Source organism: Nicrophorus vespilloides, unplaced genomic scaffold (assembly GCF_001412225.1).
Source record: "Nicrophorus vespilloides isolate i.1.1-1 unplaced genomic scaffold, Nicve_v1.0, whole genome shotgun sequence".
Lineage (NCBI taxonomy): Eukaryota > Metazoa > Arthropoda > Insecta > Coleoptera > Silphidae > Nicrophorus > Nicrophorus vespilloides.
In genome coordinates, this window is record NW_017097317.1 from 486,345 (window position 1) to 506,713 (window position 20,369).

The window sequence follows — 20,369 nt, forward strand, 5'->3', positions numbered from 1 at the left end:
GTCTCAGATAATGATCTGTATTTTCGCAAACATGAGCTCCCAGAAGTATGTTAAAAATGGTTGCTGATCTTGAATATACACGGATTAAAATGAGCGTTAATGTTAATATGTAGCTGCAATGGTATCCTCATAATTCATTAACATACTTTGGTATTGCACAAATGAGTTGGGAAAATAATGTCTTCGAAAATGGCCAGTATTTTCGTATTCACCAACTCTCAGAAGATTTTTTTAACATTAATGTTGATCTTGAATATGGAGAGATTAGCTTCGTCACAATTAATTATCAAACTTTGGTATTAGATAGTTTGGAAAACAACGTTTTCGAAAATTGCCTGTATTTTCGTAAGCACACGCTTCTAGAAAAATGTTGAATTTGAATGTTGATCTAAAATATAAAGAGATTAAAATGAGTATAAATACAGGCTTGTAGCTACCATAGCTTGGTCACAATTACTTATCAAACTTTGGTATTAGATAGTTTGGAAAACAACGTTTTCGAAGCACTTGCTTCCAGAAGAATATTGAATATGAATGATCTAAAATATACAGAGATTAAAATAAATGAAAATATAGATTGATAGTTGTATAAAATACTTTTAGTCTCTTTCTGGCAATTTGATGAAAAAACTTTTTTGTTTTTCCAATATTTTCAATGCATCTAGCTAGTTTTCCAGTCTCTAAGGATCATGTAAGAAGCAACAAAAGAATCATGGGTGCTATAGGGCTCATAGTTGTTATCCATCTCCTGAATGAAGCAATATTTATGGTTACATTCAGCAGTTAAGATTTCTACTATTTGCAACTGAACACTGTTAGTAAATAATGTTTTCCACTTTCTGGGGAACTTGAAATCATCAATTATACATTAGAGGCATGTTGCTATCAGCTCCATAATAAAATAATATTAATTGTTTTGATGATTCTTGACTACTTACTTTATGGCTATTAACAATTAATGCATTCTTATATGAAGACACTGTTTTATGTAAAAGATTTTAAGAATTGTCCCTACTTTTGCAGTTTCTGTTGTATTTTTTTGAAGCCAAAGAACTTTAGTGATCGATGGTTGTTGACATGTTGCACTAGTACTTGCTCAGATATCTCTTCGCACTCCTGGTCTCCTAGTAGAAATTCCTAATTTTTGGGGGGAGGGACTTGCGTTTTGATTCGCAAAACCGCCAATTCATTAAAGCTACCGAACGTGAAAGAATTATTCTTTAAAATAGTAACTTCAAATTTTCTAATATATATGAATATAACCATTTATTTAACTATTTTTTTAATTTGCTGCAATACCTTCACGTTTTCTTAAATTAATCGATTAACACTCGTGATAATTAAACAACCGAATACGCAAATTAAAGAGAAAACTACAACCTTTCCAATGAGCTAACTGTCGGCAATGTGGTTTGGTCAGTACATCTACTATAAGTTATCAAAATCAAGCATCATGAGATAAAAACAAAACAAATAATATCATCAATATTATCATTATATTTATTTAATTATATGTAAAATAAATAACACACAAACATCATAGCCGTTGGGTCAATAATCAAGAGCTATGTAAAACAATTAGATATAATAATCAAGTATATTCCTTTTAAAGTTTAACAACTAATTTCATAATTTCCATATTTTGTTCGTATTTTTCTCTCTGCTTTCTTCATTAAATAACATCCACAATTTTTCAACGGACAGATCTCGGATATCAAGGGTTACTTGCTTATTTTTATTGTTCTTCCTTTATTTCTCAATTACACCTAATACCTAATCAATAATACCTAATTACAAAGATCACATTTCTTTGGTTAAAAATTATTAACAATTTGTTCAATTTAAAAAATATCCCGCAACAGTCGCTCGAGAACGCATTGTTATTCATCTCCAATTATTCTGTTTGTATCGATCGAAACTTATTGCTTTTGTTTCATAAAAAGTTGCGTAAGGGTGTCGCCTATCTTACGCAATCATGAAATGCAACAAAAGTTCCGTAATTTTTGTGTAATTAAGAAAAAACGTGAAAACTCTTCGTTTCTCGTCGAAAAGCGATTTTTAAGTAAATCCTATTCACTTTTTTTTTCCAATTTCTACAGCTCATAGCAGGCGATTCTGCGACAGCACCAAGATGCCAATAGGCTCGTTGGAATGGTGAGATATTCTGCTTTCAATTGCAAAAATTGTCTATTCCCTGTTACGTAACAAACATTACGTAACTTTTGTTTCATAAAAAGTTGCGTAAGGGTAGCGCTCATCTTACGCAATCATGAAATGCGGCAAAAGTTACGTAATTTTCGTGTAAGAAAAAACTTGAAAATTCTTCGTTTCTCATCGAAAAACGATTTTTAAGAAAATACTATTTTTTTCCAATTTTTGCAGCTCGTAGCAGACGACTCTGCGACAGCACGAAGTTGCCGATATTTTCGTTGAAAAGGTGAGGTATTTAGCTTTACCAGTTTTGTTCATACGTTACGCAAAGTGCCCAATCCTAAAATAGTACGTTAACAATTAAAACAAAGTATTGTTACGGGAAGCAGTGGGATGCAAACGCAATTATGTGATAGCAGCGTGTCTATACAATTATGATATAAACCAATCTAATCGGCGATCTGAAATTCCTAAATTGCTCGTATGTGCATTCAATAACGCGTGAACTATTCAATCAATCTACGTGCTTTGCATTACATGTTGATCCATCAGCTCTGAGTATTTGTAATATTCAGATCAATAATTTCAGATGTACGCACTACTACAGGTATAGATGGGCGGTGGGTGGCTGCAGTCTCAAGTAGGTATGTCTCAGGTGTCCACAGCCAAATATAATCCCGCAGGAAAAGCTCCAGAGGTCGACGTAATGCTCTTACAAAAAAAAATATAAGACTGTCTTTTGTACGTTTATATATATACATCTAAGAAGCACGAGGCAAGGGACAGGATTCGGCGATGGAAAGGAAAAGGATTTGCAGCTCTGGTTAGAAAAAAAAACGGAAGCTTCCTCTCTTTTCAGCAAATCATAATCTAATCTTTGGTTCTTAATCTGTCTTTGTACCGGCCTCCGCGTTTCGCAGATTTATGTAAATATAAATACAACGCGTGCGTTTTGGTCCTCATCTCTAGCGGGTATTTACTAACAAATCTCGGAGGGTACAAATTGTGATGCAAATTGGTAATTTGCGTGCATTAATTGATCCCGCGGGCGCTTAGATCCGCTGGGTATGAGAATATTTGCTCCAATATAGCAGCAGTTGCTTGCAGTTAATTACTAAGTTTAGCGGTCCCATACCGGACCATGTATAAAGTAGTAGTAATCAAGCAGCAGCAGCAAAGTTCCGAACTACCGTATGATCAAAGATACATGTATATGCAATCACATCTTGTAGCCAATTTGGTATTTTTAATTACTGTTTTTTAGCTCTTTTTCAATTAGTTGGTTGGATTAGGATGCATTATATGGTATCATTTCAACTCGTGCTATATTTGCGTTTTTCAATAGCATGTTTATTCATTCTACTATGTGGGAAAATGTGTACACCTTTAGTGAATCCTTGGTGTCGGGAAAGTGCACGTCATCGGTGGAATAATGGATCTCGAGCTCGTTGTTGACATATTAAAATGGAATCTTTGTGTGAATATCGATGGAATTGGGTATTCAAATTTAGCAGCACTATGCAGGGGAACGATCTACACTGAAAAGTGGCGCACCAAACACCGTCTTCGTAAGTGTGTACAAAATCAATCTCAACATCTGCGGCAACGCGAATCCCATGGAACCTCACAAAAGGTAATATTTCATGACATGTTCCTTTTGTTGTACATGCTCATACTAGTTTCGAAATTTATGAACGGTTGGAAAATATCTGTCAAACAACAATCCATGGATATAAGAATGAATTTTCTTGTATTTAAATCTAATTCAAGTTCTTTTAAGACAAGAGAACTTGTTCTTATGTTAAGTAATACCTCAAATTTACAAATTTAAAAGTGGAAGTAAATTCTCAACTAAAATTAATGTTAATATTTGATAAAAATATTATTATAAGGGCAGAAAGACCTATGGTTAATAGCTCTTTGTTTCAATTTACTTTTTTGAAATTATATATATTTATTTTGTTCTTTTTATTTCTGTATATGTTATTATATAACATTATTACTATTATCATTTTTCATCATTTGTTAGCTTTTTGAGGATATTTGGAAAACAAATTAAATGATGAAAAATGAGAAACATAAAAAATTATAAATATAGAAATAGGAGCGGTGGTAAATAATATATATGGATGACTGAAACTGAAAATATAAAGGATGATGAATAGTAATTTAAAATCTTCATTCATGCTTGCAATAATGCTGGGGATATGTGGGTTTGGCACTTGCAACATTGAACATGGGATTTAGTGGAAATACATTCAAGTTATCGATTAAAGTTATCAGAAAAATTTTCGCTGCAATTTACCGTTACATTCGTTTGAAAGTATTGAATTGTCTTTCAGATAAATTCGAAAACGTTTTGTTTAAAGTCTCGGCTTGTGAGACATCTCGTAAGTAAAAATGTATTATTAGGAATGATGAATATGTGCGCTCTCCCACGCTCAGAAGAAGGCCAGGCAATGTGGGTTTGACACTTTCAGAAGTGGGCATTGGATTATGTGGCAATGTGTCCCGGTTATTGATTAGGGTTGTCCGAATGGAAATCAGCGACCGTGACTGCACGAGTGACCAGTCTCAGACGTGTCTGCTACTAAGGATGTTGGCCCATGCTCCAAGAAAATAGGAAAAGATATAAAGAAAAGTGTACGCAAGGATTTGGCATCTCGTGTGCAGTGAGCAGTCGTCGTTTCCGGACGGCTGCTTGCCAGAGTCGTATATTTCAATAATAATTGCAAATTATACAAATCCAATATCGAAACGCTAACTTGAACCATTTAAACTGAACGGCAGAGCGGTTTGGAATGAGGGGGGTGGTTTCGGTATTTTTGGGGGGCCGCACTCCCATCTATTTATCACAACTGTCATTTCCCGCGCCGGTCCCAGGACTCCCACACAGACTTCCAACAACCGGAATCCTGCTATCCACCCCCAATTTTTTTTTCCATACTATCACACGTATACATTCACAAATATATATACACGCACATATACATATTGACTTCAAAAAGAACAAGCATTATATGACCACCAGTTCCCGACACCAGTTCCCTGTTGCGCATTTAACAAACGAACACTTTAATATTGTAGATTTTAATAAAAGAGCTAAAGGTAATACATATTTAGAGTACATTTTTAACGTACATATTTCATTTTAAAATTATCATACGCGTTAATTGGAATCATTATATATATATTTTGTAATCTAGTTTGCATGAACGTACTGGATGTTCATATAAACGTACACTACAACGTTGTCATTATTAATGTTGGCGATTCAGTTTTAAACAAGTTTTAATTTTCGAGCTTAAATCTCTTAATTAGAGTCATCAAGTTCGCATGAACGTACTGGATGTTCATAAGAACGTATACAATGACGTTGTCATCATTAATATTGGAAATTCAGGTTTTAAGCAGACTATATATATATCTAAATTTGCATATTTATGTAAAGTGTTTAGGCAACTTAATGTACATGTAACTAATGGAGATTCGCTCCAACACCGATGGTCCTATCTAGGATAAATATTTCGAAGATGTCTTTCATTATCTTAATATATATAATTCAGTCTACTTTATATCTCATATGATATATAAAATTAAAACGTTTATCATGTAATTTTGTAGGTAGAAGAATAATTGTTGTCTGACGTAATGGAGATTGAGATAGAGATGGCCTTAATTAAAACGGATTTGCTAGGTACCAGGGAAAAGGAGTAATTAATTCGACTCATCGGTGAAATTAGAATCAGCAGAGGAGGTCTTCCGGCCGACGTCCAATAGCGGCGTAGACTTAATTAAATGTTTGTCCGATCGTCTAGATTTCCAATTGCCTCCATTTCCCTCAATTCCCCTCAGGGATAGTAAAATGCTAAAGCGTCGCCCAAGCGCATTTAAATACCTGGATTCGAATCAATGTTATATTCAAATTCCTGAATTCGTATCTGAAGTGGGATTAAACAATGCATATCCTCATTCGTAAAGCAATTTGATACTGCTTGTATCATCTTGCAGACGTTATAACCATCATATATTAAGAGGATAATAATTAATATTGCAGAATAATGTCATGAACAAGATATGCTTTAACACACTGATAGATTATGTATAACTACCAATTATGTATAATTACAATCATCAACACTGAGTATCGATTTACTGAACAATATTGCTTTCTGATTAATTACAGTCAATAAGCTATAAATCTCATTAAAACAATCTCACATAATGTATTAAGGTGACATTGAATAATATAAACAAGTTTGCTCTAATAGCTCTAAATATCAAAGTTTTATACAATAATTTTTAATTTACTCTTATTTTAATACAAGTCGAAATAATTGTGGTCAGTAATTGTATACATTTATAAATAAATTTAAATTATCGTTTAATTCATTTCAAAATAGTGACAAGTTTAGATAAAGTAAATGTATTCTTGAGAAATATAAATTGAATTGAATATAAAAAATTGGATTACGCTTAGAATGAAGTCATTTTTTGAGCGTGGAATCTCCAAGTCGGTTTGATAATAGTAATAGAATGGTATGCATTTTGTATGAGAAGTAGAGGAGCAAAAGGTTGCACGTTTAAGTGAATGAACATAAAATATGGATAAAACCAATTCAAGGAGGATTTGCAAGATGACGCTCATCCGTGACGCATTCGTCCGGATGTTATATGCACGTGGGCGATGCAATATGTATAATGGAAAATATTGTGGATTATTATATAATCCAGGTATGAATTTCTATTTTTGAAGATCATAGGTCGACAAATGTCAGTTTGGTAATTGTATAATGCGTTTTCCCGTACCAAATTGACTGATCGAATATTGATCACGTGAAAATAAAATGAAAGGGGGCAGGAAAACTGTACATTCGTGGGATGCTAAAGCAAAAACAACAACAATTGCAAAAAGGATATACGGGAATAGGCGTACACGTGAGTGCATGGCTTTGGCAGATTTATTCGATTTTGATGCGCTGCAGCAAATCCATTCCGATGCGTAAATAATTGCAATTAGGACCGAAGCCTAGGCAGTAAAAGCGAAGGGATAAATAAAAAATAAAATAAAATATAAAAATAAATAAGCAAATAAACAGGGAGAAGTAATAATAACGAATATTATGGTATTTAATGCCGGTTGACGGTGCGTCTGCTTTTATTACGTTTCCATTAAACCTAATGGCATCCGCAATAAAGTGGATTCTTAACAGTAACAACCGCCGCCCCTCAACAGTTCTCGGATTTTAGGCACTAGAAGCAGAGGCAACAATTATTCCCAGGTGGTGGAACGGCGGTGGCAATGTTGGAGGCGGGGGAGTATCTGGCCTTTCCGCAGGAATCGCCGCAACGATACTTGGCTTTCCCGCCTTGGCAAGCATCCAATTCATTTAATAAGAGCAAATTAAAACGTCCGGAATCTGCCAGGATTCGCGATCTCTTTTCATTTTCGTCCATTCAATGCAATAGGATACGATTTCAAAGAGCCGCCTTTCATTAAATACGTTAATTGTTTAACAGGTATAAGAATGAACATTACAGAACAATAAACACGGAATGAATTAAAAAAAAAACATTTTGCTGTAATTAAATTCAGTTATCGTAGCATTTAATGCTATAGGCAAAAACAATTAATATAGTCGATTCCGCTTAATCGGGACAACTAATCCTAAAGAAGCGGAATCGATAGTAGATTTTATAAAAAAATATGACATAAAAATTTCTTCAATTGTATTAAAATTAAAATAAAAGTGTAAATGAAATTATTTTCTTTTTAATGATGCACGAATTATAATTTTCCAGTTTTTTTTTGTTGACAATTTTCAAGTATTTTATTAATTAGTATTATATAATATAAAACATAACACTAATTAGAAATGCAAATAAATATTTAAAAATTATAAAAAATGGTAAACAAAAATAGTTTAGATATTATTTTGCATACATTATGCAACAATGTTATGCAATAAATTTGCTACATAATAATAATGAAAATGAAACGAACGAATACTGTGCGCTCTTATTTGAATTAAAAAAAAGAACAGATTTTATTGTTTTCCAGGAGATTGTAATATTGCTCGGTGGAAAATGGATGAAGTATACTTTTTTTTACACAATTTTCTTTTAATATTATATACAAGGTAAGGAGAAACGAAATGAATTTGGTAATGTTTTTTTTATTATACCGAGTCTCGAGGGTACCAATTATTTGCACAAATAAGAACCAACAGTATTCAATATTTGAAATTGAATGAAACGCGTTTTGCCCTTGTTTGAATTCGTCAGATCATGTTATAGATTAAAATATTTATTAAAAACCTAATTGGAAGAATGAAGCCAAAATCAGACAAAAATTATGTTAAAAAATATCAAATAAATAATTTAAGCATAATTATAAAAAAAAAGACACATTAAATAGATAACTATTTCTATTTATTGACTGATATAATTATAAAATTAATTATTATTTTCAAATTAATAAAGTACACATTTTTATTAACAAAATCCGATTTTTTTCTTTTAAATTATATTTTTGAAATGTGCAGATTATTTGCGCAAATAAATGAAGGATTGTTAGAGAAATAAAGGTAATAAACGTAAAATCCTTGTACGTAGATTGCGACTGAATAGAGCTTTTCCAAGTTTAATGACTGCATCGCACATTTATAACATAATAAATGCTAAACCCTGATACCTCCAGACACATAAAATATGTGTTATTGCGTGTCTTTCTAGTTAACAACAGCTGCTCAATTTCGAATGAAAATAACTTACCTAATACACTAATAAATAAAACGCAATTATTGAAAATTCTATTTCATTAATTAATTTAATGTAATATTTATTAACTAATAAAATCAAAAGGTTATCAATTCAAACTTGGTTTTTACATTATTATTTATATGAATTATATAATAATAATTCGATCTAATATATGTAAATACATATATTAAAAGTAATTATTGCAAATAAATGTTTAATACAGTAATAATTATCAACAATTTTTTTATTTTTTTTTAATTTTTTAAAATTTGTGTTTCGTTTGTAAATTGAAGATTTTTCAAATTAATTATTTTTATTTCAACAACAAATTGTATATTAATTATTAATGTTGATTTGCAGTTATATTTTATATTTAGATGTTGAAATACAAAAATTGACGTGGAATTAGATGTTTATTTTATATGTCTTAGCTTTGAGCATCAAAAGTGCTTTGTTGAAACAGACATCTTTTTATGCCTACTTTTTTCTAACGGCATGTATATAGATGGAACTTTTGTTATATCTGAGAGAGGTACAGACAAAACAAAATACTTCTACAATTATAATTAGTTTTGTGTTTTTTTGAATATATAATGTAATTTTTATGAATGTTCAGTTTTTCATCGATTCTGCTTACTAGGGACACCGGATGTCGGGGCAGCCGTTTGTTAGGGACAAATCCTAAAGAACAGAAACAAAACCGAGCAATAATTGGGCCAGCCGCTTAATCGGGACAAATATACTAGTCCCGATGTGTCCCGATTAAGTGGAATCGCTTGTATATAATCTTCGTGACGTTCGATTAATTGGGATGCGAATAGAAATGAAGACAAGCTGAGTAATTAGTAGGGAGTAATTGTCGTTTAGAATACAATAGGATAGTAAATGCCATCGAGCGAGAGGGTGAATTAAGGATATCGAGAGTCCGGTCCAGATTCGTAGATGACGGAAGTATTAATCAACCGGAGTTTTCAAACAGCAGAGGGATGATGCAAGTTCAGCACACTCAGGGATGCTCTAGAGCGGATCTCGATGTGACTCAATGAATTTCACTTTGCACAGAAGGGCCATTCATAAGTTAGGCGAATCGATACGGCGCCCTGCAGGAATAAATTGCGCGCGTTCCAGTTTTTCGACGAAACCTAGCGGCCCTCCCGCCCTTCGCACATCGCCCCCGCCCACCCGTCGGCGGCGCACTGGGAACCCAGCCGAATTCAAAACTATCCAACGAGCAATTTAAATATGCTAAGCACACACCCAAGTCCACCGAAAAAAAAAGATGAAAATTAATACTTTGTGGAAAACAAAAGGAAGAGAATTAGGAGTGTACGCGTGCGAGAAGGAGAGATTGAATGAGGATGGGAAAAAGGAAAAACAAAGGAGGAAATAAGGGCTTAAGGGCCGCGGAATACTTCGCGCAACAAATTTGCATTTTACGCCACCCACGTCTTTCGACGAACACAAAAAAAGAGAAGAAGAGAAAGGGATACAGAGGCGGCCGCCTGCTATCCTGCGATACGGCCGTAGTGTGTAAATGTATTAAAGGACGAATAAATTCGCAAAAATGCGGCTTCACCCAGGCCCTTTGATAGTTCAACCAAAGGAAATCTCAATAAAAATATTTACATTTTCACAACTACATGATATACCGCGTAACCGGAAGAAATGATGTTTCTTTGAGCAGCTCATAAAAATGATCACTTATTCATGCCGCAGCTGCATTTCCTTTTTTTTCTCTCTTTCCCTCTCCTGACATTTATTCAACGTCGTGTCCTTTCATTTTGCAATTTTTTAAAAGGGCATTTTTTTTTCATCCCCCGGACGATATAATATTCAATTCCTTTCCATCAAAAGCTCGTTCACTGCATAAGCAAACGGTATAATTAAAACAGGAGATGTCAACATATAAATAAAGCACCCTTTTTAACATGTGCAAACATCATATCTCATCTAATCGGATAAGATGAATAGGATTATTTTCATTATGAGAAAATATAAATACATAAGGATTTTTGTCAACCATTGAAGATTATTTTTATATAGCTTTATTCAATTTTACTCTTCAGAATTATTTTGTTTAGTTATTTACACATTTGCATTAGCAAAAGTATTAAATTTTAGTTCTTCTTAGGAAGATTATGGTTGATAGTGATTAATCCTTGAAAATATCGATTTTAGATTGTAGTTATTGAAGTTGGACAAGTATTCTTCACAAATAATGATAATATAATAAGGAGTTGTATTTTTAGCTGTACTAAAATAGATATGATAATCTATTTAAACTATAAATATTTTATTCAAACAAATTAATGTAATTAAACTTGTTTAATCGCCTTTAGTATAATTCGAACAAATATTTGTATAGTAAATTTCTTAAAAACTTTAATTGGAAATAAAAAATTTCCTGCGTATTATTTTAAAGTTGTTGATGGACGCCCAACGTCAATGAAAGGCAAACGAAAATAAAGAGATTTTTTCAATTAAAAACAAATTAAATTGTCTAATGGAATTGCACAGTTCGACCAAAAAGTTTTTTAATCAACTGGGAGCTTCATAATGAACGAACGTAAATATATATTTTTTTCTTCCTATTTTATACTTTAATATAAAATGCATGTGATTTATAAAAGTTTTCTATTTTTTCCCCCATTGCACGTGCCCACGCTTATCCGGGAATAGGAAAATTCATTAATTTCGAAGAGTTATTACTACCGGTTACGTACGTGGGTTTCAGGCCGAATTGAGCGGTGCAAATGCAACTACTAAGATTAATACTTCGGCTGATCAATGGTCAATGGTAGCCACCACCAACGTCAGCTCATTTACATCGAGCACGCAACGCGACGCACTATTACGTAACGGGTCTCTATCAAAATCCCGACAATCAAATTCCCGACGTTGCGCAACGCTCCTTTTATTATTATTTCTAATTCCCGGGCTTTGATTGCGTAAAAGTAATGATGTAATGCAAACAGCAATAGTAATAACAACTAGCTGTAGACGAAAGGGTAAATATTTGAGAGAGCAGCGTAAGATTAATAAGAAAACAGGAGGGGGAGGAAAAAGAAGCGAAACGATATGAAACGAAACCGAGGAGGAGACTTCAAGAATAATTAACTTGGATATGAAATTTCATCTTCAAGCGGGGGCATTTTAAACATGGCATGGATATTACTTTATTTGTCCTAATGGATGTTGCTTTACCGTCAATATTATCGTATCCTTTTCCACACGTGTGCCAACAGGTTGATGGCACGTTGAATAATTGATTTTTTACGCTCCGATTGAAGATTGCGCTTTCTATAATCAACTAATGCTTTTCTTTGTGCTCAAGGCAATATATTTAATAGGTCCGCTTATAAAGATTTATTTATCTTCGTTCTTTTTTTTCTCTCTCCAATTATTTAATGATAGGTTGTAACTTATTTGAATCAGTTAAATATTAAATATTTAAGTTAATGTATAAAATGTATACACACATTTATTGTATGTGTATAATTAGGTACATTATTTAATCGAAGCTAATAACTGTTACCATTTAGCCATAACAATCGTGTTATATATACATATTTTTATTAGCGTTATATTAGTATCTCTAACTCTTCCGAAGAAAATGTATCAAATGTATCTAGTTTTTATTATCAATAAAAGAAAAAGTTATATTATATACAATAAATAAGTTTTATTATAGGTAAGTTTTTTTTTTATTGTTATAACAACACTTGACTTTAATTACAAAATAAAATTTGTGCTACTTTTTATATTGAATAAGTAAAAAAACTATGCATATTTGCTGATCTAAAGCATAGTAATTGAGTAATTATGTGAAAAAAGACATATTTCGGTCATTAATTTATTTTACAAAGAAATAGAAGATGTAATAATAAATATATTAGGTTGACAAGAAAGCAATTTCGGTTTTCACAAATAGACAGTGTTATGTTTGTTTTGACAGATGTCACTTTTAACATACTTCAGAAGTCAAATGCGCCTAATTTTATTAGTAGTTGTTAGTTTAGGGTTAATTTTAACAGGCGAGCAAACGAACATTTTCTAAATATTTTCCATTCTTTATTTCCGTAAAGGCACGAAAGCTGCTGAGGCTCACAAAGAGATATGTGAAGTATTAATGTTGATAATTTAACACGTGCATTAGTGTCAATTTTTTTTTATAAATTATTAGAAAATACATTTATCTGGTTATAAATAGCTTATTTATTGTTATAAAGAGAAGTTTTGACAAAACAATACCAAAAAACGATTAACGATGAAAGATTTTGTGTCCTCAAATTTCTTCTTCTTCGCAAATTCCTTGGTATTATCACTTTGCAAGATGCATGGTGATCAAAATTGTGAATATGCCAGATGATAGTTAACAACTTATTAGCTTAATTTCAAACTCCTTTTTCGGATTTTTTTTTAAAAGGTTCACAAAGATTTTACTATTTCTACTGTAATTTTCTTGTATTTTGCTTTAACTTCTTACAATGCTTACAAATTAATTGCTTTGACTTTCTTATTTGGTTATTATTAATATTGACCGGTTATTGTTGATTTTTTAAACATCGTCTAATTCCAAATTATTCATATGTATTAAGAAACGGTTAAGAAATACAAGTGATGAGTTGAATATTGTAGTTTTGTCCAGGCTTGTAAAAAGGAATATTTCACATATGCTATGATGAAGGTTATTATACTGCTTTAAAAGGCGATGAGAATTCGATGTATACGAGATTATTAATAAGAGCTATAAGCTAAAACCGGAAATTCTATAGAATGAAGGTAATAAAATTGTACTTAGGTGGAATATAGTGGGGACAATAAATTGAGAACAGAGCGCAGTTTAGCTCGGAATAATGGTCTCTACGTTCGCTCCCGGTATTATTTATTTATTTCCTTTTTTTTAAGTTCGTTGTCATCGGCAATTTGCTAGGAGGTCCTGCACATTGTGAACGGAGACTCAACGAAGTTGATCGATGATGGTGGGAAAGTTGGTCCTCGAACTAGTTCAGAAATTTAATTTCAGCTGTTTGCGATAAATATTTATGTTGCCTCAAGATGCGGTCCATATTAATTCGTAATCTAATATGTAGAAAAGTGCGACCGGTCGCTTAGCAATAATGGACTTTGACATTGATGGATAGCTGGGTTATGCTATGCTATGTAATGCTATGCTATTCCAGGCCAAGCCAAGCCAAGTCGACCCATGCATTTGGTATGGGGTTGTGAGGTCGCAAAAGGGGATGAGATGTTGAGTGGAAAGGACACCTGTAGAATATATTGCCGAGCGCATCCTTGCCTCGCGCTAAAAACTGTATGTCGAGAACCAACGCCATAATTAATTTCCTTCTGCTCTATATTTTACGTTTTGTCAACCCTTCCTGAAACGAGCGCACGCGGCGAAATTAAAAGCTCCGACCAATCAATTTCCTATTTAATTTATTGCCCTCCTTGTTTCCTTGACACCCACTTCGCAGCAACGCTTCCTACGTGTTTGTTATTGTTTCCTCTTTTTTTCTTTCTCTCGTCCACTTTCCTTCAATCCCTTGGAAATTAATGGCATTATAGCAGAATTAATTGGCTTGAATATATAAGGAAATATAAATAAATCCTACGGGAAATTCTTTCTATTTTTTTTTGGTTCATCCGGAACTCAATGGTTTATTAATTGAAAGTCGGATTCACTTTCCTCGAGGAGTCCAATTACCTTAATCCGGAGAAAGGTACACAATTTTTATATTCCCTTGATGAAATTAATACAGCTTTGAAGCTCCTTCATGAAACATTTATAAGTTCATTATGATTCTCAGATTGCTTAAATAAAAAATGAAATAATTTAATATTAATTATTCCAAATTACATAATTTGTGTTTTTTTAGGTTCTACGGTAATATTATAAAATTCAATGCAAATGAAACTGATTCGATGACAAAGTAATAAAACATTGTCTTTTCTAAAAAAAATATATTAATAATACAATAACATTCAACTTATAGCCAGATATGTTGGCAGGTTGTAAATGAATAATAAAAGTTAATAAAAAAATAATAATACAATGTTCTGTAATATTCTTAATAAATAATTTTCTAATATACAGAAAATAAACAATTATTTCGGTATTTTAATAAAAGCTTAAACATGAAGAAAATGTAATTTGTTTTGTTTTGTATATATATATAAAGCGAAATAAAGTTATATTGCTTCGTAAACATGACAAATTACATTCTTGTTGCGACGTAAAAATATGCAAGTAAATAAACTTGTAAAACTGATTTAAAGAGACACTTTAATATAATGAGTTTGAAATTCAATTATTATGTAATGTACGTGTAATCAAATGTAAACACATTAGTACAAATTTCATAGGAAAAAAATAAAGGATATCAAATTTTTATCTGACTTGTAACTTGAGGAAATAACTACCATTATGATTTTAACCTAGAAAGAACAGAAGTATATTCACATAACAACAAGTAAAATATTAATTAAGAATAAATAAAACTACTACAATACAGCTATTATTAGATGATTAGCTAGCAAAGAACATAATTACTGTAATAAGATTAATATTAAATTTGATATAGGTCCACTGTTTTATAAGCAATATAATTTGAAATTTTACTAGATTTTTTGTAAAGTTTTATTTGAAAATATTTTAATGTTAAGAATTTTGTTTTGTTAATTAAAAGAACTTAACCCTCTTCGGACGAGTGGCTGATATATCCGCACTAACCTATCCAGGAAACTTCGCATTTGCAAAATTGTATGCAAGTACACTATGGTGCGACAGTCATCAAATCTAAGTTCTAAGCGAGGCACCATTAGTCTTTTTCAGAGAAAGTAGTAAAAGCTTTGACGTTAGTTCTGTAGAAGCGCCTCTTGTGTTACCCAAGCAACTTTTAATCCAAATAATTAAAAGATTTAAATGTACATGATTAAATAAAATTGTATGTATTATGTGGTTCATTACGAGTTTTATGAGGATCTTGATTATGTCACGTATAGTTTTTGAAAGTTTACGTAAAGTTGATTGAAAGGATGACTTATTGCACGTGAAGTTTTAACAAAATAAAGTGATATTACTTCGTGCGCGCGGAAAATTGCATTCTCGTTGCGACGTGAGCATGCACGCAAACAAAGTTGTAAAAGTAAATTAAAGTGTCCGCTACATTATTTTTTTTAGCGTCCTAATACCAGGAGTGTATTTAGCGCTCTTTCGTTTTTCTTCTCTTCTCTGCCAACATTTTTTTTCGGTCCGTTTCGAGGTAAAATTGACGGAGAAAATGGGGCGAGTGAAATTTTGTGAATGGACAGCAGGAATTTCTATTTTGTTCGGGACGCCGTTCATGAGGCGTGCCGCGACATCAACAACGCTCGCGCAAAAAAAATTGAAAAACGTGCAAAAGAAAAAAAAATTATGTAACACACCAAAAAAAAAAATCGCGCGCGCTGTGTGCCGCCTACGAAGGGCGCGCGGCAGGCGTAACGCAAACTTGTCATGAACCCGGTCTACTCCTACACATAGGACTAGGTAGTGTCCTTTTGTGAACAGCTTAGCCCTATAGGAGCGGTGGTGGGGCGTAATAAAACTTACTATGAAGGATTTCCCCATTTAATTTAAAAAAATTCGCCGCCTCTGGGGGTCGAAGGGTGGTGAAAAAAAAAAAATATATATAAAAAGATATTCCGAAAACGTCGAACACCTCGTTTCGAATTCTGGCCGCACGTCGAGTCCTCATTGATCCTGCGGCAACACGAAAACCGTATGGAATGGAATGGAAACGTGGAATTATAAACAGATTAAACAGGCTGCGGACGACAACATTATTAAAATTGGCGGCAATTAATGAAAACCTAATATTTATTTCTTTACGCGCCAAACCCTCCTACCCTTGATATCTACGGACGGTCGATCACGTCAGCGCACCCCTATCTCGAACTCACGAGCGCCCCGAAATTAGAAGCATCCGAAGGCCGGCCGCCCTTCCAACACCCATCTCCAATCCCGTTGGCATTAGCGCAATAATTAGATTTTTTTGCTCGATTTGTTCGCAGCATCCGATAAGGGTGTGTGGAAGAGCATAAAAGGGCGGCAAGGTGGAAAGGGACAGGAGCGTAGGCGGCCCATAATGGAACTGTTAACACACAACGGCCCTTGAAAACATTAAAGACCTGCAACATTGCAATTCATAAAAAGAACGTACTCATGCCCACGTACTTTTAACCACACACTATTTGTTGCTACTTTGTCTCTTTATCCGTTAATATATAATTTATTTTACATGAAGGATCTTTCACTTCCTTGATCATATATAAGTGTATAGAGAAGCATGTTATCAAAATCTTTGAGATTAGTGCTGTCTACTTTATTATATATAAAATTCATTTATACTAAAGTTTTATAACAGTAATTCACTATATTTTTTATTAAAAAAAATCGTAGTAAACTTTACACAAGATAATACTAAAACCACGTATATTCAAGAAACAATTTAAATAATTGTATATATTGTCACATGTTGGTTATGCCATGTTCACACTCTGCTAAGCTAAACGCACGATTTAAAAGTAAAATTGTATATTATTAGATGTTACTTATTTTACAAGTTTAAATGAATTACATAACCAACTTATATACCAATATATAAAATAATGATTTCAATGAAATGAAAAATAGAGTATATAAATAGTACATTATAATTTAATATCTATATTTACTATTTTTTTCTTAATTTTTAATGTTATGTAATCTTCATTAATAAATTAATTGTAACAATTTTTATATTTTTGCCAATTTCTTACCAAATCATTTACTTGTTTAAGAATTCTAGAGAAATGTATTACATTTATAAATCATTTTGGATAAAGCCCTGCGACATCCTAAATCTTTAAACATTGCAATTCATAAAAATAAGAGGGAAACCCTCTTCAAGCCATGAACCATTTGTTGCTTTTATCCCCGTTTTTCTCATCTTATTTTAGTGTGTACTTTATTTTACGTATCGTATAAATGTGAAATAAATATTACATCACAGATATATTTTGCAATTTTAGCATTCAGCAAAAATATTGATTATTATAGGCTCACACGAGTTTTTTTTTACATTATGCAACGTTAATTATAAATACATAATAAAATTCAATAAGAAAAAATTATTAAAAAAATTTAATCTTTAAAAAAATTATCCTTAATTGGACCATTCTTTTTTACATTGTCTTAATTTTTCTGAGCACCAAATTAAATATTTCGTTTTTAAGATAAATATACAAAAAAAAGAAGAAAAATTCAGAAATATTCTCTCTTTATATATATTTTATTGTTCAAATATTATGTAAAAGGAAATTTCTCGCTTTATTAAATCAAATACAATTTACAAGTTTATGCTATAAAGACCCGAGGGTTTTAGATAAAACTCACAGATAAAGCATCATTTTGAAGCTGTTTGCACTGTTCCAACACTGTTTCAGAATCCATTCGCCGTACTTATTCCATATGTAAATCCACATTGCTTATACATTTGTAAACCGAGAAGAGCACGGATTTGCGACGAATGATATAATCAACGCAATGTGTCTCGGCGTTACCCGATGAAGATTGATCCGACCATTAATAAATAAAATTATATTCTATTTCTAGTAAAACTTTCGTATAAACTTCACAATTAATTTTTGTTATATAACAATTTCTAATATACCAGTACACCTATACGGTAGATAGTTTAATAAGAAGAACGTGCAAATCGAAATTGTAACTTTTTTTTATTGTAAATATTTGGTTCTAATAATAACAATTATTTTTTAATTTAATTTTTTTAAACTGTGTGAAAACGAAAACTAAATTAAACTATAGTGCAAAAATATATGGTGAATATAGAAAAATGATATTTTACTTAGAATATATTTATATAAGTTGTAGAATATGAGAAATATGTAAAGAAGCGTTTTCTTGGTAAATACAAATGCGAATGGAATTCGTGCAATGTAAACCAGTCGAGGAAAGTCAGTGACGAGAGTTATGCGGTGAAAAATCGTGGAAATCTGACTAAAAGCTTTTATATATATATATATATATAAAAAAAATAAAACAAGAGGAATAAAATCTGTGGAAGTAACAAATGTTTAATTAATATCGCTGCCTTCGTTCCATCATGTCGAAACGTTTCGATCATGTCGAGCTGTTGTTGGTGGGATAGTTGGTTCGAGTTTCTTCCTTGGAATAAGGATGGAATCCGCCCATTGTCCCTACGTGTGAGATTGTTCCCTTCTGCGAAGACTTCGTTTCGAATTTCTCGCTCGATCTTTGTCCGCAATGAAATGGAGCCGTTGTTGCTGAAAATCGAATCGATACGATACCCGTATTAATTCGCGATATTAAATGGAATTATGCTATGGCCAAACTAAATTGAATTCTAGAATGCACAACGGATTACGCGTTAATTCCGCTCCAGATACATACGACCTGAAAGCACTGGATGCAATTGTTGAACTACCCAAGAAAGACAACTGAAATAATCATCTTACAAATTCATTTTCAAATTATAATTATATTTGATATATATATTTATTTGAGCTCATCTGTGCAAAATTATTTAAAAAATAATTTATTAAAATATTGGACTTTAATTAGAATATTGACATAAGTGATTGTCGAGTTTTCTGAAAAAAATATGAAGACACTGGATTTTGGAAAATTTCAAAAAAATATTTTTTCAAATTTCATAGCTTATTACAATAGTTACACATTTTTCAGTTTTTCAAAGAAAAGCCTGTGTATTTAGGTTTAATTGAAACATTGACACTAATATATGACATATAAAGACATTGGAATACAAAAAAGTGTTTTTTCAAATTTCACAGCAAATTAAACGAAAACGGCTTCAAAAATGGCAGTACATTCAAATTAAGGCCTATATATTAAGCTTTAATTAAAGATTTCATATTTATAAAAGACAGTTATGGTTGTTGAGTAATAAACTAAAACGTGGTAATCGTAATAGCTAAAAATCTGGTTGTAAACTCAAATTTTATAATTTTTTGTAAGCTAATTAAAACGATCTAAAGCCGATGGTTGTTACATCCGCAACAGAATTAACTTAAATTTGCATATGCGTCGGTTGCTTTGTCACTGCAAATTCCTGTTTCCCAAAGGCTTATCCTACAAAGACTTCTAGTTTGGCGGAACTGAAAACCGCGTGAATGGACATTTATCGATCATCCCGTTCCTTTTTTCTCTTTTTTTCTCCGAAAGGTAGATCCGAAGATGCTTGGAAATTTTCTAAGCCCCGTATAAATCTCCACCGAACCATATTGGAAACGTGCACTGATATAACTCGTCCCCATAAATATGTGATGATAATAAAAATCGATGACGTAATCGCAGTGGCGTGTGTATAAATACGTTTCTTCAATACATCGTTAGTAGTTAGGTTGGCCTTAATTCTGAATGCTTAAGGTCC